This window comes from Semicossyphus pulcher, unplaced genomic scaffold (genome assembly GCF_022749685.1).
Source record: "Semicossyphus pulcher isolate SPU_LCO1_2020_fin unplaced genomic scaffold, fSemPul1.0.p SCAF_14, whole genome shotgun sequence".
In the NCBI taxonomy this organism is placed as follows: domain Eukaryota; kingdom Metazoa; phylum Chordata; class Actinopteri; order Labriformes; family Labridae; genus Semicossyphus; species Semicossyphus pulcher.
This window is the reverse complement of record NW_027211648.1, coordinates 22,946,756-22,970,183: the sequence shown is the minus strand read 5'-3', so window position 1 is coordinate 22,970,183 and position 23,428 is coordinate 22,946,756. Positions and strand designations below refer to the sequence as shown.

Genomic DNA, 23,428 nt, shown 5'->3' with positions numbered 1-23,428 from the left:
TATAATGATTTGAAGTTGGCAGTGCAGTGGCAAAGAGAAAATAGATACACATTATTGCCTGCTTTCAAAGACTGTTGAGTCCCCCCTCCTCTTGAGCCAACACAGTAAATAGATATATACTTCTAATGAATTGCAGTTTTCTTGGTACTACACCTTAAGAGAACTTTCTTTTCACTTTCTAACCTAATGCTGGGGGATATTTGCTGATAATACCAATGTGGCACTTAGCCTGACAAAGAGATAAACAGAAATGTAGACTCTTCTTTCACTTTCAGTGAGAAACTATCGATTGGGTGCTTGTAATGTATTTTAACATGACATATGAAGGGATTGTATACCTGCTATACCTCCAAGTGCAAGAACCTTTTTAATATCATAAATTTGACCTTGTTTTTGCCGTGTATTCTTCCTGTATTGCCCTCCCCCTGGCTTTGTTTGAATAATCTGATTTCAGTTGTGTCTGCTCTATTGTGGTCTGCAGCCCGACACCACTGTAAATGTGGATTTTCCCTCAATGTGTTTTCCGATGATTTACATATGGGAATGATGATGATGATGATGATGATGATTAGTGCAGTATGATGCAAATTTTCTTTACATCCATTCAACCAAATAGAATTGCATTGCTCTAAACCTCACCATAACATTTATACATTCTATGATCTCTCAGCACACAGTGACTGAATAGCATTGTGAAACCCCTGGTCATAATGGAGTTACTCCAGTCTGTCAAACGGGTTTTCACACCTGCTCTGATGCTGTAGCTACTGTGTAGGCACTGTGGCCAAACATTCTTGAATGATATAGATTTTCAGTGAAATATGGCGTCTTATATTTCTTATACCATATAAATGTAAAAGCTTTCATAAATTCAGAGTAGATGGTGCCAACGAGCATTATAGATCATGACTTTGAATGCATTCATATAGCAAAGGACCGGCTTAACTTGGCCCAACGTGTCTTTGCTATACAGGCTTTGCTACACTTAAGTCCGTCCATCTAAAACTGAAGCATAGTGAGCTGACTCACTCCATCCTGTCCTCCTTCTCCCACTCACAGCCTCCTCTATATCTCTGACTTTCTTCTCCTGTGATGCCTACTGAAGACACAGCGAGTGGATGCCAACATTGAAGCTTTCTGTAGAATCATGATCGTCATCATGCTTGGCTCCTCGTGCTTTTTGTTCACATTCTGAAAGTGCATTGGCCTCTATAGAATCAACCTGAATATTCCAGTTACAACTGGTAACACCCATTGAGTTCACTTTTTCCAATCCCAGACACACAGTTAGGACAATAGAAATCAGTGCAGACTAAATTGTATTGGATAATCACATCAAAATGAATGACATACACATAGGCTACAGTCCTCGATGCCGTGGCCCTGGGCTCAACTCCCACCCTTGGCCCTTTGCTCATGTCATTCCAACTCTCTCTCCCCCTGTTTCCGACACCACTGTCCTCTCTCTCTGAATAAAGGCGTAAAATGCCAATAAAGATAAAATAATAAGAGTTCTATTGATTGCAATGATTGTGATTGTAATCATATTGTCATGCTAGTGGTATTTTTTATTATTGGGAGACGGATGTTATTTTTGTTCTGGTAGAAAAGTTGATCCTCAGATGTATCTGAAGTATTTTGGTTGCATTATTGCTTTTTGGATGTGAGATTGAGTGGGCTGAGCAGAAAGTGAAAAACTGTAAATAAGACGGTCAAATTCAGAGGGCATGTTAGAAAATAAATGTCTTCCTACTTAAGCAAAGGTCGTCCACTGCCGAAGAGAAGGTCTTGCAACATAGCAGGCGGTTTCCAACACTACGCAATGCAGCAGGGGAAAAAAGAATGTTGGATTTACAATAATGTCACTCATTTATTTAAGACACATTCACAATAATGGAGACTCTCAATGCAAATGTAATTATCTCAATTAGCCAACCAAACTTCTACATTTGCCTTATTTATTGTCATGCATTTCAAATAGATATAATATGTAAAGTTTCTTCTTAATCACATTAATATCAATTAAAGTTGTTTGACAAATAGGTCCCACAGGTGTACTTTGATTGTAAAAACTCAGCAATGCCTAAAAATAGTTAGGCACTGTAGCCAACCAATGTTAGTCACAAAGGAGAAGAAAGGAACTATTTTCAGCTGTGGAATAATACACATTTGGTCAATTAATGTTTGTGTGTGTGCGTGTGTGTGTGCCTGGTAATGAAGGAGCATATCCTTCAATGCACCACTGTGGCTCACTGATGTTCTGATGACAGCAAAAGGCTGTGATAAAGACTAACAAGTACTGCCTAAGCTAATACGAGACAAATCTTATTCGTGTGACCAATTAATTGTTGACTTTGTCTTTTATTGGATTACAGATATTTAAAAAATACAGAATATCACCAGCTTTATCCCTTAAATGGGATTTGCTTTAGTCAGCTCTTTCTTAAAATCAATTTGACAAAGGCAAAAAGCACTCAACAATTCAGACAGTGTGTGTTTCCCCAGAGTTCCCATTGTGGCATTGAGTCATTGTTTGCAGTGCACTGGCATCAATAAGTGGAACAGTTAAAGCTCAGCTAACTGAATCATACAGGTTGGAATTGATTCTGAAAATGAAAAGCAGTTTATTATTACCGTCCATAATCACCAGCCTCATTTTGGCAAATGCAAAGTGTGACTCATTTTTGCTGTAATGTGACTCTTATTAGCATAATAACAATAGTAAAAACATATTATCATAAATTTGTGATGAAATGTGTAGTGAGGTGAAACACCTTGAACCAAAGGACACCTCCATTAGTCATGGGGCATACTATATTTGTTTTGTTTTTGTGTGAGTTTGAGCTCCGCTTTACACAATAATGCTCTAGCTATCATACACTCTGCATGTAAATACACTCTTTTTTTTACCTTGTCTCTCTCCTCCTTGTTCCCCTCTGGAAATGTGAATGTTTTGGGGCTTAGGATGCATCGGCCTTGCCCGTATGAACCTCTTTGAGGAACTCTAAATTCGTTGCTCATATCAGAGCGTAGAAGCTGAGTTTATTAGTAATGCCAGCCTTGTTGTTGTTCGGCGCTGAACGAATAAGAGGCTTGCAGGGGAGGCTTATCTGTCAGGGTGCACACACGCAGACACACAAGAACACACTCAGCACAATACAGAAGCACCGCATCAATACAAAAAAAGGCAAATATGTCTACACACACAGGGAGTATGTGTGAGCACAGATAGGCTAGGAACACACCCTCTGACGCAGGTATCACACATTAATGAAGGCACACATGCACACACAAGCACTCTTTGGTCATGCTGAATTGTAAACAAGTAAAAGACGGTTTCGGAGTGATTATGGCCTTGTCTTGTTAGGTGCTGCATGAATAAGAGGCTTCCCGGGAAGGCTTATCTGTTTGGCAGCGCACACACACTTTCTCTCTCTCACAGAGACACACCAGCAAACTACACACTTTTAAGAAGCCTTATCCGTGTCAGGGTAGATAACATTGCAAGGCAGAGAGTAAGGAGCAGATCTCCCCATAAATGGAACATGTATCTGGCTTAGGTAACTATTCACACAGACAAACACACACACACTCATGCTCAGAGTCATGCGACAAGGCGAACATGACAAACGACGCCAAGCGATATGTATGCACAAAGAAAGGCATATGGCAGAGCTCACAGATAAAAAGAGGAATGTATGTGGAAAGAAAAACACATCATTCTCATGTGACAGCAGTCTGTTGATAAATCATGCAACATAGAAAAAGAATAAGATAATATAATCTAAGATATCTATTGCCACATTTGAAAACGTGTACAAATTACTTATTTTTACACGAGAATAAAGGTATACTTCTTGTTCATAGAAATTGTAACTGCAGAGAAGAAGAAATGTAAGGTTTTATTGACTTTATTGCAGTGATCAGCATCCCCTTCATCAGTGTTCTTCAGAGTACAGACCAACAGTGATTTCTGGTAATTTAACTTGCAATATTTTGTATGGGTGAGCTCAAAAGTAGTTTGTGATATAACATTTCAAGAGTGGGAATGGATGTGTCTTGCTCTCTGGTTCCCTAAAAGTCATATTCCTTTTTCTATAGACAATGTCATGTGACCCACATTTAGCAATAATAGGGTTTGGATCAATGTGAAACTCTTCCAGCAGAATCGCAAATGCCAAATAAAAACAATGGCATTATAATATGTACAGTTCCATAGGTAAATGTTAAAGCGTATATAAACCCTGAGAGTAGAAGTTAACAGTTAGCAAAAAACATCGATTCACAAAGGGTATGAACCAGAAAAACAGACACTATGACTTGCAGGATAAATAATAAAACTTAATAATTTAGCAACTCTAAGGCCATGTTCTTTTATAAACTAATGTTTTTTAAGCAGCCCATCCAGCAAAGGTTAATCACCCTGTTTTATCAACAGTAACATGTAAGGAGCTTCTTGCATATTTTGTTCACCTAACAATTGAGCAGTAGTTGAAAATTAACTCTGCATAACTTTAAGAAGTCATTATAAAATTGAAGCTAGCCACTGAAAAGGTGCAGATTGTGCAACCAATACTTGCCCACATAGTGAATGAACTATGCAAATATGCATTTTGAGTGAGCTATTCCTTATTCCTGGGTCCATCAACCTATTCTTGCATCTTAAAGGAAGTTTCTTTTCTAAACTGCCTAATAGCTGACAAACAGAAAGTGTAGACAGGAGTGTGCCATCATTTAAAATGTTCAAAATGTATTTTTTTTTATTAAGGGGCTGTTTGAAAATATAACAGAAAGAGTCTCATTTAATGATCTAGCTCAGCAGCACAACGTACAAACCCACAGAAGAGGTAAGAGCCACCGCTCAGCCAAAGACTCATTTCAGGGAAGTAACCCAACAGCACACAGAATCTCTGAGCTGAGACCAGAATAATCAGGTACAGGCTATATTCCCTTAGATAGTGCCTCAAATTAAAATTTCCACCCATTGTGTAAGATAACTGTAAGGTTTTACCATGTTGTGTGTGTGTGCCCGCATGTGCGTGTGTTTGTGTGTGCAGTCATGTGTAAATGCTTTAGTGTGAGAGAAAGTGTTCCTAAGCCTTATTACTGGTGAACAAGGCAGAATTTGTCTGAACTCTCAAAACTTGAGCTGCTAATGAACCTCGAACCGTATCTGTACATGCTTCTTACGCCAAAGATGACTCAACAGCATTTAAAGCCAACTTTATTGTGTAAGAGCTTTATCAATGGATGTATTTTGTTAGTTGCTGCAGTGTCTGTTTTTAAAAATAAATTTAAAGTGCTAACTGACACACTGCTATATGGACAAATCTACCCACGTTTCTAGCAATAAGTCAGTGCTGTGCATATATTTATCATATGGTTTAAGAGCTTTGACAAAGTTCTCTTTATTTTTCCATTTTTGAGTCATGGTAGTACATAAACCTATAACCCATATATTGTCAGGTCTGAGGCTTTACTAAGATGAAGCATGCTACTTTGGAAGAACCCTGAGCTTTCAGTATGATGTCGAACTGTAAAATCTCTGTTGGGCTGTCCATATATTATCAAAGACTTCAAGAAATATTGTTTTTCTTTTAGCTGTGGGTTTAAACTTTGTGAAGAGTTTTCAGATAAAGGAAGCGATAACACTAATAATGCATACGGCCATAGACTGTATAAAAAGATGGACGACATGACAGCTCCCTAAAAGTGAAGCCAAAACATTTTGAGCGCCCCCTGCTGACTGGCTGCAGTATAGGTCACAAAGCCCGACTTATCAATGTTATCAGATGGAACATGAGTCAAACTATAAAATCAAAATACACGCCAAATCAAGTGTTTCTGCTTCTGCTACTTAAAACTAAACTTTTCTGACAGGTTTAGTTTTAAGTAGTTATCTCTGTTGACAAATATGGCTCCTGCAGACGATCTGTTCCAGATTAGTGGAGGGGGATTGGCGAGAGGGAAACATAACTAACCCATATCTGTGAACATTAGCTTCAGACCAACACAAAGAAGCTGTTCTGCCGTTAAATACGCCGGCGTGCGGCATCCTTGCTGTTTTTTTGGTAATTTAAGTGTGTTTTGGTTTGCGGAAGTGGCTACAGCAATTCCACCCGCCAATCTCTACCAAAGTCTCTACTGCGCAACTCTGGCTCCAAATGACATCACCATCGCAAGATGGCAGCGCCTACATTAGGGGCTATTTTGGCATCAATTTCGTACAACGAGAGCAGATAGAGACGCATCATCCATCCATATGTACAGTCATTGTGTACAGCGTATGGCCCACATTTTAAACTTCCATCTGAAGATTTAAGACACAGAAAATAGATAGGGTATGGTATCACATCATATTGTTAATGGATGAGGAATTAGCAGACTTCCAGTCTATTTCCCAAAATGACGGTTCATTAAGAGATTTTTTACAGATCCTTGTGAATCCGGCACTAGACGGTGTCGAGCAAGGAAGGGCCCTCTTGTGTAATAAAGATGTTTATTAAAACATACAACTCAAAAGCCAGTATATGGATCACTGGGGTCCTGTATCTATGTGTATTATTTATGAAAAGCAACTCAACAGACAACATGAAGGTTGAAAGAGAGGTGAAGGGAAACATTAACAGCTTTTAAATCAGAGGAACTTCTCCATACACAACCAAACCCAGATGACTTCTTCAGTGCCGAAAGTTGGAGAGACTTTTTCTTGGATAAATGTTTTCATAACCCAAAAGATTAAATGAAAACATTGATCCTATATGGTTTTAATGGCAGATCCAATGTTTTAGAATCGTCTAATCTTGCAGCCTTTCCGGTCCTATTGTCAAGCTAGTAGGAGTATAGCAGGACTTGATATTGTGTTCACTTCTCTCTCTTCACTTAGGAAGCATACCTAAGGACCTACATGTCAGACACAAATATTTACTAAAATAAAATTTGTCTGGCAGCAAGCAAGAAGGTAATTTCAAGACAGTGGCTTCCAAAAAAATGCCTCCTGACCTGAACCAATGGAAACATATCATCAACAGCACAATACACTATGGAACCTAAGACATTACAGAAAGAGACATAAGATGAGTACTGGACTAAATGGGGTACATTCATAAAAAGTGTCAAATCTGAGACCATAGTTATACAATTGTGAAACATAAAAGTGTTTGTGTAGAAAGCATCCCATTGTGTGACTAACAATCCTATGCATATCATCCAATGTCATTGAGTGACCTAGCATTCATGGAGTGATAAAACTGAAAAGATGTTACCCTTGAACAACGTAGCAAACAGTCTTCTAATGGGGACATAATTATGTTGAGCACACTGTTTTTCCTTGACAGCTGTAGGGTGCAATTCTCTGAAACACCAAGCTTACTACGGTGATAAGAAAATACTCCACTTTATGTTTATTTTGAATTTGTAAGTTTGGGTTTTGTGCATGTCTGATTCCATTCATTCGGACTTCAAAAGCACTAGTGAAGTGTTGAAGTCACTCTGGTGCTGTCCATGGTACTGAACAGGGCTTATCTGACACTCTATAATGAATCTGCTGAACAGTTTGCAGATGTTAAACCTTGCTCTTTCTTTTCACAGCAGGTCTCTCTGTCTCTATTTCTCGGTGCTGGCATATTGTCCAAGTTGCTTAAATTACCTCTAGTTTCAGCAGCTTTGCTGAATTTAATGAGAGTGAACTCTCATTAACTTGAGTTCCACAACAGGATCAAATAAGGCCAATGAGGGATTACTCATTAGTGTGGTTTCTGTGTGAATAATGTGTTGTTATTCCTAACAGTGTCAAAGTTTATTTGTTTTACAGGATGTTGTCAATGATCTTAATATTTCATAGTGGCACTTATGATTGCATTACTACTAGCAGTGTTACGTAGGTCCAATAAAGCACCATGGCTACAGATGGGAATAAGTGTACGTTAAATTCTACAAAAGCGAAAGGAAAATAGTTGCATTTTAAGTGTTGTATCTTTTCTGAGTGCTGAGTTGTATGCATGAGATGGCTTCATAATAACTATACACCGTTTGTCTTCATAATAACTATACACATTGTTTTGATAAAAGCAAATGGGCAGCTTCATTAATTCATCCCCAACATCTAAGATTGAGACAATTTGGTGGTATTCACACTATATCACCAATATGTGCTTACTTTTTGATGCATTCACATTCTTATGTAGAGGTTTAAGGTGTAGTGCAGCTTTATTTCTGTAAAAAGCACTTTCATGTTTTTGTTGCTATTATTCAGTGTGATATTTCATTAATTGTGCAATATGAATACAGATAATTTCATGAAAGCTGTAATCACTAATTATTTGCAACTTGGTGGCATAAAACAAATCTGAAAACATATTTTTTATATATAATACTTCAATATTTTATCACTTTTTATAGATGTAATATATTGTAAATACACTGCACTTATATAGCGCCTTAGTCTTCCGACCACTTAAGGTGGAACAATGAGCTGAAATTTGCTAAAACTGTCTGCAGAGCTGACAGTAACTGCTGAGTTAGGTGATGATTCTCTGTGGGTTAATCGCTGTGAGCTATAGCTTTCACATTACATGTAATCATAAGCTCTGTTGCATTTACAAAGACCATTTCAAAGTCAGCTTTAATTATACTGAAATAAAGGCAAACTATAGTATGAATATTCTGTCTGTTTCTTTAACTACCCGATCACTCAGGAACATTGGTAACTGTTACTTGTAAAATGGACGTAAATGGTAAATGGACTGTACTTATATAGCGCTTTTCTAGTCTTTGCGACCACTCAAAGCTGCTTTTACACTACATATCACATTCACCCATTCACACACTGATGGCAGAGGCTGCTACGTAAAGTGCCCAACTGTCAATCAGATATCACATTCATACCCGTTGGCTATGCCACCGGGAGCAATTTGGGGTTCAGTGTCTTGCCCAAGGACACTTCGGCATGTAGCCTGAGGGAGCTGGGGATCGAACCTCCGACCTTCCGATTGAAAGACGACCGACTCTACCACTGAGCCACAGCCGCCCCCAGTGTAGTCATATTATGGTAATTAATCACTTTATATGATCCCATAATACATTGTGTTTCTTTCCTTGTGCAAACATTTTTTGTTTTTTCCCCTACAGTTGAAAAGTGATACCACTAAAAATATTGTTTTGGGTTTTCTTGTAGACTGTATTTAGATTGATAATTGCTGAAACCAATAGTAACAGCTTTTCCTCGTAACTTTTAATTTCCAATTTTCTTTTTAATAAGTAGCGACACCTACAGAATGCACTGTCTGCATGTCTAATCCATTGTACAAACACAAAATGAAGTTGTGTGTTGTGCTACATGGCTAATCATTTGAGGCGTTACAAACCTTAAAGTCCTAAGTTGCCTTAAAGTAACAGATTCACCCACTGATACAGCAGATACGCGTTCAATGAATACAGCAACATTCTTTTTACAAATTACAGTGGCTTTGTTTGTTGCATTTGATTTTTATTAGAAATAATTAAGTGTTTATGTTTTTTTTAATTAAGTAATTTCTTCTGCCTTGAATTTTTGCATAAACTGACAGCTTTTACACAAATACTTCAAAATTCAGAGAGGTTATTTTCCTGTGAGGAGTATAATGTTCATTGACATCATCTTTTGACTGGTGCGGGTTTTTAATTGGATACAATTATCGACATTGAAAATTATATATTGAAATCCAAAACTGTTGGTATTGTTATTGCTCTTGTTTGCTTTATTGTTTTACATTTCAGTGTTGTAGTGAATGCAACATACTAAAACAAGTTGTATTGGTGTTTATAGGGTCAAGTGTTGAGCATAGCTTTATTTCAATAGCTGGATAGGGACCTCTACTGAGGCCGGTATTGCCTTGTGAACGTTTCAGAACAATTACATGCTCTTAATGTTTTCTCCGAGGCCATTGCAGCCCACTAAGGGAAAATGAATGTGTAGGTAATGGATGCAATGGGGGGAAAAAATCCTGGATTGAGGCTTTAAGTCATTGCTGAGTGTGTGCTTTCCTGACCACTCATCTGTGTGCCAAAGGATTTCAGCCAATATGACCTGCTGCCGTCTGCAATAGCCATAACAGCTAATCAATAGCTGGATCCACAGTGACAGAAGGTTAAAGCTTCAGCAGCTTATGGTGATACTGACAGTGCCTTTGTGCTCTCATCTTCAGCTTTTTCCCCTCAGTGGATAGAGTTATGACACAAACACTACCAGGGTCAGGGATTTTATAGCTTTAGTGGCAGCAAATTCTTGTCTGTCACAATCATATGCTGACAAGTAAAGAGAATTTGAGAGATTAAAGTCCAGATAGACAACTACAAGTTATAGGGCTGCAGAGTGTAGAGTCATTACTGGTAAGGCTGTGCAAGAATCATTATGATGTTTTAACAGGGTATAAAAGTAATGTTCTAAAATGCTCTAAAATTGATACATATTTTTAAAGGAACTGTTTGATAATATCAGTTTCACCAAAATATAGATACCTAATACAAGCTTACAGTCCATCAGACCTTGTCTTGAATTGGTTGCTGATTGTCCACCTTTCTGATCACTGATCCATGCTCACTGTCGGGATTTCAACCACGCCATCCAATTATTTCAGTCTTACCACCGTTTCCAACAAGGTCCCCAGATAATCAGACAATCAATGAACTGATCAGCTTCACTGGAAACCTACAATTTTAGTAGCCTGGGGTGTCAAGCTTGTTGGTCAGTGACTGGTTGTGACACTGTGCTTGTTACAAGCCCCTTGTTGTAGGTTTTTATAAATGTCAGATGAGAACGATTATAGGTTTATAAAAAAAAAAGGACACACTGTTTGACTGATTTTTATTTATTTATTGATCTCTAAGTAATTATTGTGCCATGACAGCATTGCAACAACCACCTTCCACTTACATATGGGTCGAATTGAGAATGAAAAATAATGTTGGAGGATTAAGTATTACAGAGAATCAGCTTTAAATTCCGTCACGGTCCGCAGAGTAATGTTTTGAGCCAACGCCAGTCCCATAAATCCTCCTTTAACAGATAGAACCATATGTGTGAACAGACATCAAAGCGATAAACTTCTGGTATACATTTTACAGACCTATACTGAATCTTTGAAGCTCATAGAAATACATTAGCTGAACTGAGATGGATTTTGTTTAATCTATCAGCTTTAAGAGATGATTGATTTCTTAACTAACAACACTGATAACCATCAATCATATTCCCCATGTTACTGGAGTAATGACAATACCAGCATCCGGTGGCACTAGGGAAAAGCTTTGAAATCACTAAAGTCTATAAGATGAATCCTCCGAGGACAACAATCCTCTATGTTAAAACTATGTAATGAAATCATCTGTTTCCACACTGCTTTTAACCACCATGGAAACAGATGGAGCAGCAAACACGACTATTTATGTCAGTGTGTTTGTTTATCTTCTATTCTTCATCTTAGATTTTTTTTTTTAGTTTTTAAAACATTGCTTTTCCCAGCTTTTGTTTCTTCTTTAAACTGTGGTTTTAAAAAACAACCAAAAAAAATAACATGCATGTTTTGTTACCAAAAAGGAACATTTTACATATTTTTCCATCTATTTAATGAGATATGTTGTCTACGGAGTCCCTGAAGTCCCAAAAGTAAAAAGTTATTATCTTGTGCGCACAAGTGTGCTTACTTTATTGGTTCCGATGCTTAGGTTTATCTTCTTAGAACCTGCCTGACTATAGAGTTGCCAACCATTGCTGCTTTAACAGCTACACAGGAATAAGTTTGCTATAATAAGTCCGCTATATCCCTTCTGAAGGGAAATGAATAACCATCATTGGACTCCACTATAGAGCTACAACGGCTCAATCACTACAACCATCTGCTTTCCTTCATTAAACTGACCACTACTTTTTTAAGCCATTACCCAAACTAGGGCAAGACAGTGATTTACAAGTCACCATAGGAGGGGACGTTTTGAATCTTAGGAGCAGTTGAAATGAGAAAGTGCAGTTTAGGTTGCTTGTAACAGACTGTTGATGACTAAGCAGCTTCCAGTAGAAATGTGAGGTCAACATTGAAGGTCAAAACACTGCACATGGTTCAGCGATTGTTGCACTAGTAGTTTTTAACAGTTCTATTGAGCCCCTGCCGACATGGTCAACTGTGTTCATTTAATGCTATGGGACTGTAAAACAATAAAAAATAGTCTTTATTGCACCCAAATGTCCCTTAACCTTAACTAAGTGATACTTCAAGATATATCATTGACTCCAGACACAACTTTGAAAAAAAAGCCTGATTAGGTTTTAAATGGTTAATCAATTGTCAATTACCCAAATTTATGAGCACTCAGCTAACAAATGAATAGTGATTTCAGTGGGAAGCTATCCCGGCAGCCACCTGACAATGTCTCAATGACTTTAACAGCCGTTAAGAGATGATCAATAAACTGATTGGCAGCAGTGGTAGCCTGAAGCTTAGATTATGCTGGTTTATTGTCATGGCCAATCATTCTGAGGTAACACTGGTCACATGCTGCAGGACTGCCAATCACATTAAATTCAAACAAGGCCACATTTTACAGGGATATAATAAAATGAAAGTAAAAATAAATATCAATGAGTACCACTAAATAAATGTATCATTGAGGGGCCTTTTACTTCCACAGGAAGTAGTTGTGTTTTTATCAGTGTTCTAATTTGCAATTAAGTGCCAAAACCTGTTAACTACGTTTAAGAGATTGAAGAGATACACACTCTAATTTCACTTCAGTTCAAGACTGTTCAACACAAATCTCATTTGGCTTGAATTAAAGGGTGACATCCAGCTCATTCATGCAACTTGTTATTTATCTTTTACTGTTACAGTACCTAAACCCAGCAACCTTCTGAGGATTTAAAGAGTCCAATCCCAACTATAGTTCTGGGTTTCAGCAGGACAATACATCTTCTGTGATCACTGGATCATGTGGTTTTGCTTTTACAATTATTGATTAAGTGGTGATAAAAAAAGGCCTTACGAATACTTCAGAGGTGACAATAATGACAATGAGCTGACTCAATTCATCTGTGTCCCTGTCGAATGAAAAAAAAAGGTGACAACAAAAATTGATTTTAAGGAAATAAAAAATAATTCTGCACAATCAAATGATGTAATCTCCTCAAATAACATCAAAAGATGACATGCCCCTTCCCTGCCACACTCTGCTCGACATGGAAACAATTCACGCTCTCATCTTTGATATTTCCTCCTGATCCAGCGACCCACAGCTTAGACCTTTCAGTCTCTGCTTCCCCAGACCTCTATCAGGCTTATCAGAGCCCTGCAGAAAGCCCATATCTCCAATGTAGCGTTTTATGGCACTGAGAGCTGATGCTTTCTCTCAGATGTTAGATCAGATGCATCAGCTCAACAAATGTGAACTCCTACATCAGATATTAGTTGCAACCTATAAAAAACTATACCAAATGTAAATATCAGTGTGGTAATATAATTTAAATTTAGCCCTGATGAAGGATGAATGCTTTATAATATTCTGTATAACAGCAGAGAGAGGGGGAGTGAAAAACTCAGAAGCCCATCTGACTTTCTCGCTCTTCACCCAGTCCCAGAGAAACGCCATCTCAATAGCCACAGTGGATATGGTGGAGAAAATGTAATCTCAGGAGGTGATATATCCTATATCTGGTGTTATCGTGCTATATAGTTCTAAATGGGACAGATCAGGATAACAGCTGCCTTATAGTTACGCACACCAATTTTAACGACGATGTACGGAATGACCGACGAGTAGGGTGGTAGGAAATCCTAATCCGGTATGGTTAAAAAATAAAACTACCCATGGAGCGTTTCACTGAACACGCAGGGTGTAGGCTGCTTCAGCGTGCGATGTAGGAAATTAGATTCTTCTCAACAACTTCCATGCAGCAGGCTCTAAGCTCTGTCAAGTGCAACGAGGTAAGTTAGGCGCAGCCCGGAAATAAAATGATTATTACTTCAAAATAAAGGCGCGAGTTTAAGAAACACTCGTGGGTTTAACCCTGTGAGTTTAAGTTTGGCAAAGCAAGGTTGAATTATTCTCTCTCTCTCTTGAAGTCACTTGTATTAAAGGTGCAGGGCTTATAGCTCAATTAGTCATGCAGTTTTACCTAGAAATCTGAAAAAAAAACCCCAAAAAAAACATGGACCGTCCCTAAAGTTCGATTAAATTACTGAATCATCAAATTGATTTAATTTCAGGAATTTCAATGACATCACTAAGATGCATGAACTGTGACCTGACACCAGTTGTTTGGCCCTTGATCATCATCTATATAATTTATTTCTATTTGAAATGTGTTGTATATTGAAAAGGCAGGGAAATATAACTATACTACATGTAGAACTAAAGTAAAACCTTGTGCAACACATCAGAAATTCTAAAGGAGATTAAAAATGCCAACCTTACACCAATTCCAAGCTACAACTTAACATAACATTCTCTCTTGAAGTCCTCTGCCTTACATGTACATAACTTTGCCTTCTAATGTATGTACTAGAAAATTGTAAATATTTCTCAAATATCCTTATTATTATTATTACTTTTATTTTCTGTTAGTGTTTTGTTACTGCTTCCTTATTTTAGTATTATATTTTTTATGTCTATATTTAATATTTTATCCTTTCTAATCCGAGCATCCCAGCATAAGTATTTCACATGATTGTACTTGTATAACTGGAGTGACACTCAGCATCTTGAATCTAACATAGGCTACAAATAGCATAGGCGCACACTTAATTAATTAATGGATATAATTAACAAAATAGATCCCTTGTATAAGCCAGCAGGAGTAGTAAGTAATTCAGTCCAATCCATCACATCCATCAGCAACCACACAGTGAACCTGGAGCTTTTGTTGCCACATAAGATTTTAGGCTCCTGGCCGGTAAGGCCAACCCACTCATCTGGACCAATCACGTGCCTCGCTGGTGTGTGTGTGTGTGTGTGTGTGTGTTTTTTTTTATGTATACAAAAGGACATACACAGCATTTAAAGATATAGGCGTTTATAATGTGATAGATAGATTTTATTTTGAAAGCGTCAGCAGGAAGTCGCGGTCTTTTATTTGATCTAACCTGAAAGTTGTCCTGCCCGCTGCGCTGTGTGGATTAACGGTGCAGGAGAAGCGACCGGTGGGGAGGACTGGGGATCAGCGGGACAGTGCCGTGAGGATTTCGGTGAGAGTAACGGACGTCGGCTGTACTTGGGTGTTACATCGTCCTGATTTTATTCTATAAAATTGCGATTTTTTTTAAATTTTTTTCTTCTGATCTTCTCCAGACTGCAGAGGAGACGTACAGAGTCGAGTTAACAGAGGGTGAGCGACGTAAGCAGAGACTCGGAGACGGAGAGAGAGTGGAGAGGTAGAAGCTGGCGACTGTCAAGTGTCTTTCCAAAAATCCTTCATTAAAAAGCTTTAACGGTGTCCAACCAGGGAAGGTTCTACTGTGGATTTTCAGGAGTGTTTAACCACCAACAAACTCTGCTCTACTCACGGGAATGATTTATTGGAATAATTAGACTTTTCCGCCCTTTCGCCTGGGATATTTTATCTTTCTGTGGAATTCCTCCGATTTCACCTGCGCGAGGACAGCGACCGGCGGGAAAAGAGGAGGGGAAGGAGGCACTGCCGGGAAGAAGAGGTGAAAAAGAGAAGACAAGAAGCCGTTAAAGGGGAGGGGGGATCATTTCAGTTTCTCTCGGATGGGATTCTTCCCTCACCCCGCGGATGGAGGGATGAAACCGGGAGAAAAAGACGGGGAGAGAGAGCAAGAGAGAGGAGGGAGAAGAGGGGGATGTAGTCGTCGGGCGCTGTAAGAATGCAAAACGGACGCACCCCTCTGGAAGACAGGATTGAAAAATAAACCTATACGGAATTTACAACCACCCAAAGGATATTACGCATACTTACCTCGATATATATGGGGCATATTCTCTTATCTGGAACCTATTTGTGTGGAGTTACAACTACAGTGACCGCTATCTTTGTAATTATGGGATTTGGGAAGACAATTTCTCACTGACGAAAGGAACTAAAGAAAGGAACCGTAACATCCGGAAAGAGGTAAAGTTTCTGTTTCTATTCATACGTGCATAAAGACTGCTGAGTTTCCTCCTCCCCTTGTCCACCTATGTTTTAGATTCTTATAATTCTTCCTCTCTGACTGTGTCTGGTGAAGCAAAGGAATGGTGGGCAGAGGTAGAGTTATTTCTAGATTTCCTTGTATAGATATTTAGTCTGGATGCTGAGATGGGGCGTGGGGAGGCAGAGAGGGTGGGTGGGTGTTAGAGAGAAGGTGCTACTGTTGGTGCTTGTATATAAAAATCCAACACAGAACATCGCAAGGTCAAAATTAAGCCCAGTATAAGTTATAGGGTCTCTCTCTCTCTCTCTCTTCCTGTGTGTGTTTGTGGGCGCCCACGCGCTTGAGACCGTGGTTGGTGGACGCAGAGGCAGGCTAGTTTCAGTAGACTAAATTTTTAGCAGCTCTGCACCCAGTTGAGTGCTGTGAATTAACGTCAGTGTGTCTGTGTGTACGCGCGCGCACGTAAGAGCGCGTGTTAGTGCAGCCAGAATGAAAGATAACTTGTATGCGCGCGCGCTGCCCGTCTTCAGCAACTGAAAACAGATGTTGATTGTGTCAGCAGGATCTTATTAGCAGCCTTTCAAGATAACCAGTTGTTAAAGTACAGACGCACTACGTACTGCGCCCCATTTTTTGTGCGCCAGGATTGCACCTGGACCGACAGATAGAGAGAGAGAGAGAGAGAGAGAGAGAGAGAGAGAGAGAGAGAGAGAGAGAGAGAGACTCTTCAGTAAAGCATGTGAATTGAATTGAGTTGAGAGATGAAGAAGGGACAGGGTATTGTGTTAATGTGTCCCTGGTAGTGTAAATGCTGTGTGATATAGTTATATTCGTAACCTGCGCGACTTTAAACTAAAATGTAAATGCGCAGCAACAGCAACAATAGCATAATAAGCGTTTGTTTGTGGGCTTATTGTTCGTGTGCGCGTGCGCTGAACCACAGCCCTATACCTTGCTGGCACAAAGCCAGATGATGATGGAGCTTGTGCATTGTCCTCTCTGTGTGTGTGTGTGTGTGCGCGCGCGCGCGGGGTGCTATAAGTTTCCAATCTGCGTCCACGCATGAGCTTGTCCTGACATACAATACTGGATATATAACACCAGTGAATGGAGCAGGAGCCAGCACATGCAGTTCCATTGAGAACTGCTCCCAGACGACTAAATGTTGCACTTTCTAGTGAATTTCAGTCAATATTTGCCATTCAGCATTCGCCCACACACTGACTTTGGATATGTCTAATTTGATATCAATAATAATTTGCATATCACTCACTTGTAATTGAACTTATTTTGTGCTAATTTATGTTGTCTTCTATTTCAAATGACAAATTATCATATTTAAAAACCAAGAACTGAGTCAAACAAATGGAACTTTTTATTGTTTTCAAGCTTTTACTTGCATTTGTATCCATTGTTCCGCTTTGTCTTTGTGTTGGTTGAAGCCAATTCTGAGCTAATCTCGCAGCAAGGAGGACCTTGGTTACTGTAAACATAATGCTGGAGCAGGAAACAGGACACATTTGGTGGAAATCTGTTTAAACTGTGAGCCTTGAAATGGATTATCTGTCATTGTCTCCTATATGCAAACCTGGATGTTTCTGCCTTTATGACCAAACATCTCAAAAAGGATGTTTTTTTATATGTAAATGTTTCATTCAATATTGAATGGTTGGAAGGTTGTAAGCATGAAATTGCAGCTTACATGTGGAAGCCCCTCACAAACACAGTAGCATGAATTGATTCTTTGTTTCATACATTTGGATTATGGATTTTTCTGCTTGGTTCATTAGCTGGGATGTATTCTCTGTGAGTGAGATAACACACAACAGAACAAGGGCTTATAAAGGCATCAAGGAGGCTTTTTCATTGGAAATATAGAGGTTGATGTCACTGACTCTAAGATTACTGACCATGTTGTGATGAAAATAATGAAAGTAACTGGACATGCAAAGTTTCTTTCGACCAATGGGCATGTCTGTGACTTATCTGGAAATAGTTTTTGACTGCACAGTCATGGTCCTCGATCAGGAGTAATACCCCTTCAAATTTGTTTTCCAGAGCAAATGCACTGAAAATAATAACATCTACTCTTTTCTCTGTAGATATCAAAGTGGGTTCTGTTAACAAAGCTTCTTGCAAAGACAGGTCAAGTCAAGCAAAATTGTTAACAACTCTGTAATGCTTCCTTTGCCTCACACATTAACAAGGATGTTCACTGAATACAAGGGAAACATGTAACATACAAAGAAGACGCATAGTGCTGCTTCCTGTACAGTGAGGTGGGTTAGGGTGGAGGAAGGGGCTTTGGATTAGATCTGCTGAGCCGTCTGATGGCCTGAGGATAAAAGCAATCTTCTCTGCAGTCTTTACCACTCTCTGCAGGCGTCTGAGGTCCATGGCGGTGCTGATTCCATATAGCACAGTAATGCAGCTTGTCAAGATGCTCTATGAGTTCTATCGGTTCCTCAGCAAATGAGAAGCTGTTCAATTAAATGTTCAGTAGAAAATATTTTAATTACAAATTACCTTTAATCAAACATTATCCAACTGGGGTCTACTTTGGAGTTTAATGTGTCTCTAATTTAGGACTCTGACATGTCATGACATGTTTTTTCCCCCGTTCCCTTGACTCTATCTTCTGCTGGATTGGAGCTGCATCGGTTTGTACTGGTACAGTAGCTCGCATTGATTGATCAAGGCAATAAATTTATGCACACGAGCCACTCATGCTGGTGCTAATGGCCCGTGGATATGGAGGCATTATGCAAATGCTTCCCTGGCTCTAGAAAAAGAGTGTGGGTGACTGAGCGAGGGAGAGAAACTGGTGATTTTCGCTCCATTTTAGTTGTGTTTAGCCTCCTATTTATGCCTAAAAGGAGTGGTTTGCCGTGCCATTAGGTTCGGGATGAATGGCAGTGCATTTATGTTACGGATTATGTGTTGAGTTCTTACCGGGCAATGTGAGACAGGAAAGGAAAGAGGTTCTCTTTTAAAGCTAGTCCTGACTCTCACTTAGTTATTCACATTTAATTTGCTGTAGTGGCGTCAGTGCCAAATGAATAGTGTTGGAAGTGCCATCTGGTCCGCGGTGTGACTCGCTGTGTGTTTTTGTGTGTTACTATCCTGATAATGAAAGATCATTCTCTATGCCATAATGGTGTGTATGGTGAAGACTGAGGTGAGGCATATGCAATATCACTCTTATCTTGAATTCCCGCCTCTCTCTCATTATTTTTTGCCTCTCTTTTCACCCTCACAAATCTCCTCCAAAATGGAAATTGTGTTAACTCTTATCAGGCTGTAATGCAGGGTGGTAAAGAGGCTGAAAGGACTCATTCTTTATAGGAATGGGGGGGGGGGGGGGGGGGTTATTATACCTGTCTTTCTTCTTGCCCTCTGTTTATCTTCTCTCTGCGACTTTCTCTTTTTCTTCCTCTCTCCGTTAAGCTATCTGACAGAGGGCTGCAGGATCCTGTGGAGTGGGTGGTGGAGCTCTAATTCAATTTATTCTACGGCTCGGAGACAGACAGAGGGAGCAGGAGAGAGAGACAGAGAGAGCGAGAGAGAGAGAGATAGGGATGGAGACCACAGATGTTAGGGAACATTTCCTATTAGCAGTGGAGAGGCAGGCCTTATAGAAGGCTGGCCCGACGCTCGGACATCTGGGTTGATTCAGTGGGTGACTGAATTTATGTGTGTGTGTGTGTGTGTGTGTGTGTGTGTGTGTGCATGTGAGTGTGTGGTTATTATCAAGTAAAACAGTATGTCTTTAAAATGTCATCACTGAGTCTGACGGGAGAAAACAAAGACAAACAATCTTTCCTTTTTCCATCACTCAACCAAACTACCAGCTGAAACATGAATGACTGGCCTCTCTGGCTGAAACTCTCTCTGAATTTATCAAATGGAGAAATGCCTGGGCTCAATTTCACACTAAAAACAAGTAGCAGAGAATCCGTTTTTGATTGATTTTAGCAGAAAAAAACGGAATTGACTATCAAACTCTTTGATGACCACTTCATTTCAAGGTTTTAGGGGAAAAAAGCATGGAAAAGGGTTTCTTACACAACCAGAACTGAGTTTGACACCATTCCATTGGTCTAAACTACAGATGAATGAAAAAACCTAACAGGTGTTATTAGAACTTGGGTTGGCTATTAACAGCATCTATCATTATAATAATCAGCATCTATCATTATAATAATTGATTTAACCAGGAAACTCAATGAGATTAAGAATCTTTTTTTATGAGAAAATCCTGGCCAAGACAGGCAGCACCAAACTTCACAAAAACTTCAACAAAGTTACAGACATACAACACAAAACGAGGTCAAAGGTCAACATACCCTGGGTCAACATATCCTGGGTCACATGGCAGAAAGACATCTACAGCCGGATGCATCTTCCTCCAGCAGCTTCAATCTTCTTTGAAAAAGATTTAAAGAGATCAACTCCCCCAGACCCAAATCCCCCTGCAGCAGATTCCAAGCTGCGGGAGCAGCGTACAAAACCCGCTTTTCCCCATTTCAAGACACACTTATAAAAATAAGTCTTGCGAATGGGTCACAGAGCAAAGACTGTATAGCTTCCAGCATTTTTCAGATGAGTACAACTACATAAGTGAGAGGAAAGCAAGTTAAGAATTGCCTTGGAGATGCCATTGATCTAGTCTACAGACAATGCTCCATGGTATACAGGGTTGGGCAATTTATATAGTCAGTCATCTAAGAATTTGTCCAAGCGTTTAGGCCGTTATAGCTCTCCCTCTCCTAACCTCCCTGTTTGTGAGCAGTGTTGCATATCAATGGGCATGGATTGGATTTTTGCAACAACTTGATGAAGTATGTGTCGGGCATTTAATTTGCTGAATGATCTAGATGCAGACATTCATATTTTACCCAGGAACAATCTTGCACTAATAATCTTGAAAATTCGGTCAGCTATACTGTGTCTGTGCTTGACTGGTTTATACTGGATTCACCACTCAAACTGAGCATGCTACATATCTTTCCTCAAGTTCGTTTTTTTTTTTTTTGCATTCCAAAAAACCCAGTTTTATATGGAAAAATGTGTTGCTCATGATTGATTCTTGTTTGAAGCTGAATTAACCCTGACATAAGATTTAAACAACTTTTTTTTGCGACTGAATGAAATGAAGATCCCATGCCTCACATGGGATGCTAAGCCCTACTGTACCTTTATTTTAGCCACCTTGCAGTGGTTTCCATCTGTAATCTGTAATATGTTATAACGTAACAACTGCTTTGTTCACGTTAGTGAATCACATTAACGCCAAATACATAGCCTGCCAAGGCAGGATTAGTCTTCAGCTGGGTGGTAGCTCTAGTTAAGTTCCTGCGTACAATCCATTACAAAGTCGTTAATTACATTAGAATAGATTTGTAAATTGTTGATGTTGTTGTGTGCGAGGCATCTTCTTGGAATTTAATCTCATCTACTGTGATTGCAGTGGTAGATGCAACTGTTCCTATTTGTAATAGAGGTTACTTGGCTATCACATATACTGTTTGTTATGTGGTTCTTTGGTTAAAAGCAGTCTTTCTGTCTTTCTTTCTTTTAACACCCTTTTTTCCTGTGTAAGTTAAATAACTCTCTCGGCAAACTGATCGCCCCACCAACCTGCCTCTCTCTGAACACCTGCTGTTTAAAAATCATCCGTGACATGTCTGACACTTGATCCTGCTTTAGGATGCCAGCAGGGAAGATGTTTGTGTATACGTGTGTGTCTGTGTGAGTGTGATGGTGTGAGCATGAGGAGTGGGTGACATGACAGATGTGAGACATGTCGGGCGATAATGAGCTGTGTTCAGGACAGATAACTGTGGGTGAATGTGACACAATACAGACAGTCTTCTGGCTCATTGCCCGCATCCACTGTCTGTATGAATTGCTGTCTATACATCATCATAATAAGCAAGCATAAATCAGTGTATTTACAGATAATAACCCTTTTTGACATGTGGGCCCTTTAAACAAAGCTACATTTATGTGATCATAACATGGTAACATCAAGATTGGGAACTAATGCTTTGAATCATAGTACATGTATCGATACAACCAACAGTTACAATTAATGTTTGGAAAAATGCAAAAATACAATGACATCATTTTATGCATTGTTTTTTCATTACTTTGTATGTGAGCAGGTATTTGCTATTATTTGTGTTTGTTTTATCGTAAGGGAAACATTCCTATTCTGTCTTTAGACTGCTCTGTAGACAAGAACAGTGTCAACATAATGTCTGTATACACTGTATTTCTTGTTAGGGCCAGTATAAAGGCTTTATTAACGAGTTGCATATAAATGTACTTATTAACATGAGTCATCTCTGTTTATTTTTACTTTGTCATGCAGGCTTTTCAGCCTATACAGGACCTAATTCCCTTGTCATTATCATACTAATTATAAATACTGCAACACAGTTGTTACCAGGGGATTCCCCCACCAGACATTTAACTCAGTCTATTAAAGTGGCCCACCATCCATAAAACTCTGCTTTAGATTACAAAAGCCAAAGCCAACAGTACAGTAGCTTTTCTGAAAAAAAAAAAACAAAAAAAATCCCAAGGGTGAAATGTGTGAAACATCAGTGCTGCGGAAAGCTTTCATATGCTGAGAGAGTTGCTTTGTAGTATTGCCACTGGAAAAAGATTATTGAGAAATTCCTTTTGTAGAAAAAGCCATAGCAGGATCAGACTAGGGCACAAACATTTAACAAGATATCTTACACATGTTAACATATCTGAACTACAATAACGGAATGTAATGTTCAGATGTAGCCTGATATTACCGGCACATAGTAGCCTCCCAGTTAGCTTTACTGTGTGCATTGTTACCTGTCTCTGCTTTCAGAAGAGATGCAGACCTGCTGAGTTTGTGAAACTCTAGATGCCTGTTAGTCCTCAGCCTCTGACAGCAAAGCATGCTGACAATTGGTGTGGTCTGTGTTTTCTGCAGACCTGCATTTGTATGTTGTGCCTAACCAACATATTCTGTCCATGGTGCACAACATTGTGTCAGAGTAGGGCCTACATACAAAACCCACCATTTTTACCTGTGAAAATGGTATTGCTTGTTAAAAATAGCATGACAAGAATGAGCTAGTGGGAGAGCAAACTATGACAAATACATGGCATATAAAAGCATCGCAATCCACTGCCAAAGATCATGCTTAGAGAGCACTTAGAGACTATTTGAAAGAACAGGAAACTATTCTCTAATTCTCTTAGTCTCCTTCTTTTCCAACAAGGTAGAGTGTTTTTTATCCACCTCATTTAAAAGGATC

The 23,428-nt window shown here is 39.2% G+C and overlaps 1 protein-coding gene across 1 annotated transcript in view; it reads left to right on the top strand.

Annotated features, from left to right (window-relative positions):
• The first annotated feature begins 15,137 nt into the window (after positions 1-15,137).
• The window catches only part of lrfn5a (leucine rich repeat and fibronectin type III domain containing 5a), a 118,872-nt gene continuing 110,581 nt past the window's right edge, over positions 15,138-23,428 (top strand). The window contains exons 1-2 of the mRNA XM_069662070.1: positions 15,138-15,212; positions 15,316-16,099. The gene's annotated coding sequence lies outside the window, so the exon portion shown is untranslated. The remainder of the gene's footprint in view (positions 15,213-15,315; positions 16,100-23,428) is intronic.